Here is a 6,199-nt window from a genome sequence, read left to right as displayed (position 1 = left end):
ACCTGGGTAGCTCAGTCAGTTAAATGTCTGCCTTCAGCTCTGGTCTCAATCCTGGAGTCCTGAGATTAAGCCCCAATTTGGGCTCTCTGCTCAGCAGGGAGTCTGTGTCTCCCTTTTCCCTCTGCCCCTCCCCCTGCTCATGCTCTCTCTCTCTCAAATGAATAAAATCTTTTACAAAATTATATTTAAAGATAAAAAAATAATGAACTTAGAGCTGTATATTAATGTTGATGAAATTCAAATGAAAAATTTAATGTTGATTGATCAAGCTGTACATTTATGAGATGTGGGCTTTCTGGAGGTATGAAAAAATTTTTTTTTTTTTTTTTTTTTTTTTTTTTTTTTAGAGTTTATTTGTTTATTTGAGAGAGAGAGAGAGAGAGAGATCACAAGTAGGCAGAGAGGCAGGCAGAGAGAGGGGGAAGCAGGCTCCCTGCTAAGCAGAGAGCCCGATGCGGGGCTCGATCCCAGGACCCTGAGATCATGACCTGAGCTGTAGGCAGAGGCTTAACCCACTGAGCCACTCAGGTGCCCCTGAAAAAATTTTTTTAAAGGTTCATTTTTTTGGGTGACCTGGGTAGTTCAGTCATTGATGCATCTGCCTTCAGCTCAGGTCATGATCTCAGAGTCCTGGGATAGAGCCCCATGTCAGACTCCCCAGTTTAGTGGGGAGTCTGGTTCTCCTTCTGCCTCTCCCCCACTTGTACTCTCTCTCTCTCAAATTAATTTTAAAAATCTTAAAAAAAGTAAAGATTTATTTTTTTTAAAGATTGTATTTATTTATTTGACAGACACAGATCACAGGTAGGCAGAGAGGCAGGCAGAGAGAGGAGGAAGCAGGCTCCCTGCCGAGGAGAGAACCCGACTTGCGGCTGGATCCCAGGACCCTGGGATCATGACGGGAGCTGAAGGCAGAGGCTTTAATCCACTGAGCCACCCAGGTGCCCCGAAATAAAGATTTATTTATTTATTTGAGAGAAACAGACAAAGTGTGCGTGCAAGAATGGGGGAGTGGCAGAGGGAGAGAATCTTCAAGCCAACTCCCCAGTGAGCGCGGAGTCCGATGCGGGGCTCAATCTCATGACCCTGAGATCACTACCTGAGCCGAAACCAAGAGTCAGATGCTTGAGCAACTGAGCCATGCAGGCATGCCTGGAGGTATGAAAAATTTACATGCAACGTTTGGTTGAAGAAAGCAAGAACAACAAAAAAGGATTATATGATTCTATTTATGTGAAGTTCAAAGTCATGCAAAACTAAATTATATATTGTCTAAGAATGCATGTATAGATGGTGACATAAAAGAAAATGAAGAGAAGGATAAATACCAAATTCAGGCTACCCCTGAGAATAAAGAAGGAGGGGCACCCAGGTTACTTCATTGGTATTGGTCATATTCTGTTTCTTATGTGGGGGAGAGGATATAAGTGTTTATTTAAATATTATCCTTTTCTCTATGTATGATATATTTAACCAGAAAAGTGAAAGAAAGGAAGGAAAAGAAGGCAGAAAGAGAGAAAGAAAAAGAGTAGAGGGTACAGGGAAGTAGGATGATGATCAACGGAGAGAGGTTAAGAAAACAAAAGTCAGTTAATTACTCAAAGCACCAGCCCGTGCCTCATTGTTCCTTGGTTCGGAGGCCCAGAGAGATGATCTCTTTGGTTCATTCATCATTTTTTTAACTGCATACTTCTGTTATTTTCATTTCGTTATTATAATAGCATTAAAGGAATTCTGAAGAAGAAAAATGAGTCAGCATTAATTCCATTAACCTAGTACTGTCTTTATACCAGACTGATGGCATCTAGACTCACATCCATTGGTCCAGTGGGGAGGAAGCCAGCTTTCCCCCCATCCTCCATCCTCCAGCAGAGATTCATTATTCCTTTATCTGCAGTCTACTTTTCTCTGCTTGATCCTCACCATATTCTGCCTTGCCTCTTCCCTGAAAGGTTTGGCCAGGGACATTTCTGATGTCGGTTCTTTCTCTTATTCCTGTCAGATAACTGCCAGAAAGGGGAAACGTCCCCTTTTCCAGACACTGAAGCCATTCTATTTCTGACCACCAGGGGGCATCCCCGCTCAGCTCTGCGCTTCCTCACGCTGTACAACTGGTCAACTGAGGAGAGAGAGGTCCCTGGCTAATCGCTAATAAGGTTATCCCTGTAGAAGTATTTTCAAATTTTCGTTTCTGGCTTCTACATCGACTTTTATATCCTGATTTTGTCTTGTCCACGCACATGTTCCAAAGAAGTTCTCTGAGATAGCTTCATAGTCACCCATACACTTTTCTCTCAAGACTATTGTCTTTAAATTCTGGGTATAAGAAGTCTGGGTCTGGTCATGCTTCTGGTTGTCTGAACATTCTTCTTGGGAAAAAAACAAAAACAAAAACAAAGCCAAACTCCAGAAAATGCAGCACATTCTGTTCAATGTTTCTTCTGATGGTGAAGAGTTGAAATTCTTTGAAGATCCGAAGTTTCTTAGCAACCAAGGCTTGTTTAAATTCTTTTTAAAGATTTTATTTATAAAAAAAATAATAAAGATTTTATTTATTTGTTTGTTTATTTATCAGAGAGGTTGAGAGACAGCACAAGCAGGGGGATCGGCAGGCAGAGGGAGAAGCAGTCTTCCTGCAGAGCAGGGAGCCCGATGTGGGGCTGAAACCCAGGATCATGACCTGAGCCAAAAGCTGACACTTAGCTGACTGAGCCACCCAGGCATCCCCAGGTCTTGGCCATTAAGAGAGTGAGAGCTCTCTTAATAATAATGTTGTTTTTGACCCACAACATGGTGTGATGATAAAATAACAAGACTGGTTTTCCTATATGTGTTAGAACTGGGCCTTGGCCACTCCCACATTGGAGTCCAAATTTGGATGCAGCAATGAAATAGAGATCTTGTTCTAAGGTGACCGTGCTGGAGTGGAAAAGCTCACTGCTTTGTTCCCATACCTCCTCTATTTGGTGAAATACTCCTTTGATTCTACTTAGTGACTTGGATCTTAAAGAGGGACATGCAAGTGGTGGTTCTGGTATCCAATGCATGTAAGAGAAGAAACCAGGGTTCCAGGTTGGAGACCAGACCAGACCCATTTACTGCCTTGAGCTCATGAGCAGCATAAAGACTTCTTAGGCATTAGGTGGACATGAATTTGGAGGACACAACTGGTTTGTTCCTAAAACTCCCCGTGTTATAGGCACAGGGTGTTTGAGAAGTGGTACTGCTGAACCACTGGGAATGTGAATTTTAATTTTTAATGGAAATAGATAAATTATTTTCCCAAAATTTACAGTCTAAAACCCCCAAGCAACCCAGTTAAAAAGAGGGCAAAAGTACTGGACAGATACCTCACCAAACAAGGCCTCTAAACATGAAAAGATGTTCCACATCATATGTCCTCAAGGAAGTGCATATTAAAGCAACAGTGAGATGCCTAAGATCCAGAATGCTAAGAGCCCCACGCTGGCGAGGGTGTGGAGCAACCGGAACTCTCATCCATTGCTGGGGGGAAAGAAAAATGGTACAGCCACTTTGGAAGATAATTGGGCAGTTTCTTGCAAAGCTAAACATAGTCTTACCATATGACCGAGCAACGGTGCTTCTAGATATTTACTCAAATGAGCGTAAAACTTAGGTCCACACAAAAACCTGCATATAGGTGTTTATAGCAGCTTTATTTATAACTGCCAAAAATTGGAAGCAACCATGATGCCCTTTAATAGGTGAATTGATAAATAAACCATGGCACATCCATTTTAATTAAATATTATTCAGCAATAAATAGACATGAGCGATCGGGGCGCCTGGGTGGCTCAGTGGGTTAAGCCTCTCCCTTCGGCTCGGGTCATGATCTCAGGGTCCTGGGATGGAGCCCCACATCAGCCTCTCTAATCAGCAGGGAGACTCTTCCCCCTCTCTCCCTCTGCCTCCTGTTCTGCCTACTTATGATCTTTCTCTCTGTCAAATAAATAAACAAAATCTTTAAAAAAAAAAAAGAAATGAGTGATCAAGTCACAGAAAGACATGGAGAAATACCAAGTACGTATTGCTAAGAGAAACAAACCAGTTTGAAAATGCTGTAATTCCAATTATACGACATCCTGGAAAAGGTGAAACTGTAGAGCCTGGTTGCCTGGGGTTGGGCAGGGAGGGAAGGAGGAATGACTAGGTGCAACACGCGGATTGTTAAGAGCAGTGAAATTGTCCTGTATGATCTGATAATGGTGGGTACATGACATTATGCCTTTGGCGAAGCTCACAGGATGTACAACAAGCAAACCCTAATGTAAACTATGGGCTGTAATTAATAATAATGATGATGATGATAATACCAATATTTGTTCATCATTTTTAACAAATGTACCACACAGATGTAAGATGGTACTTACAGGAAAAACTGATTGTGGGAAAGGAATATATGGGAACTCAGTACTTTCTCTTTAATTTTTAAAGTATTTTTATTTGTCAGAGAGAGCGAGCCAGCGCAGGGGGAGCAGCAGGCAGAGGGAGAAGCAGACTCCTTGCTCAGCAGGGAGCCTGATGAGGGAGGGGATCAATCCCAGGACCCTGGAATCATGACCTGAGCCGAAGGCAGACGTTTAACCAACAGAGTTACCCAGGCGCCCCCCATTTTTTTTAAAACCTAGACCTGCTTTAAGAAATAAAGTCTGCTATGGGGCACCTGGGTGGCTTAGTGGGTTAAAGCCTCTGCCTTCCGCTCAGGTCATGATCCCAGGGTCCTGGGATTGAGCCCCACATCGGGCTCTCTGCTGAGCAGGGAGCCTGCTTCCTCCTCTCTCTCTCTCTCTGCCTGCCTCTCTGCCTACTTGTGATCTGTTTTTCAAATAAATAAATAAAATCTTTAAAAAAAAAGAAATAAAGTCTGTTAATTAAAAACATTAAAAAGTTGGGGTGCCTGGGTGGCTTAGAGGGTTAAGCGTCTGCCTTTAGCTCAGGTCATGATCTCTAGATCCTGGGATCCAGCCCCATGTCCGGCTCCCAGCTGAGCGGAGAGTCTGCTTCTCCCTCTCCCTCTTCCCCAGCTTGTGCTCTGTCTCTGTATCTCTCTCAAATTAATAAATTTTTAAAAATCTTCAAAACATAAAAAAATGACAGACTCATCAAGAGTGTACATCTTCATTCCTATATTTGTTTATATGTTTGGTGACAAAATTTTGACAGGTGTTCAATCTGATGGATCAAATTTGGTCTCTTATTATTATCTTTTTTTTTAAAGATTTTATTTATTTATTTGACAGACAGAGATCACAAGTAGGCAGAGAGGCAGGCCGAGAGAGAGGAGGAAGCAGGCTCCCCGCTGAGCAGAGAGCCCGATGCGGGACTCGATCCCAGTACCCTGGGATCATGACCTGAGCCGAAAGCAGAGGCTTTAACCCACTGAGCCACCCAGGTTCCCTCTTATTATTATCTTAATCGCATTTCCCTGTGTTCTACTCAGACTGAACATCTTTTCCAGATTGGACTTTCCAAGTTTGCCTATTATAAATCACCTGTTCCTGCCTTTTACCTGTTTTTCCAGTCAATTGTTGATCTTTTGAATGTGGAATTGTGGAAGCTTTAAATAAAAAAGGCTTATTCTTTTTTTTTTTTTTAACATGTTGTAAATATTTTCCCACAATCTGTCATTTCTTTTTCAACTTGGATAATAATGTCTTTTGTCCCGGAGAAAGCTTTGAATTTGAGAGAATCTGGCCTGGAAATGGGCCTCTGGGGAGCCACGTGATCTGAGCCAGCCCTCAGGGAGAGCCCACTCCTCTGGCCAGTCTTGTTCTTGGTCCTGATTCTTCAAGCTGAACCCAGAGCTCTCTGCTCCAGGGTGTCCGTTTAGGCTCCTCTTGGCCAAGCTCTGAAACTGGCATAGCTTTATCTAATGGGATGAACCTGGCTAATGAGATTAGCGAGATGTCTTGTGGTCCCCACTTTTAATCTGCAGCGTTCAGGCTCTCTCTGTTTGGCCGGGAAGGAAGCTGTAGGAACATCGCAGAGACTGGGCCCCTTCCTGAGCTGCACCTCTGCAGCCCATTACCACGACTAAGTCCCTGGGGGTCCCAGGGGAAGGAGCTCAACATGGGCAGCTCCCAGGGTGGCTCCCTGCAGCGTGGGCCATCTGCTCCCTTCCCAAGGCCCTGAGTTTTCAGCCTCCGGGCTCACGAAGGTCAGGAGTGGGAGCTGTGCT

The sequence above is a fragment of the Martes martes genome (assembly GCF_963455335.1).
Source record: "Martes martes genome assembly, chromosome: 6".
NCBI lineage: Eukaryota > Metazoa > Chordata > Mammalia > Carnivora > Mustelidae > Martes > Martes martes.
The sequence above is the reverse complement of the archived record's forward strand: the minus strand, read 5'-3'. Positions refer to the sequence as shown.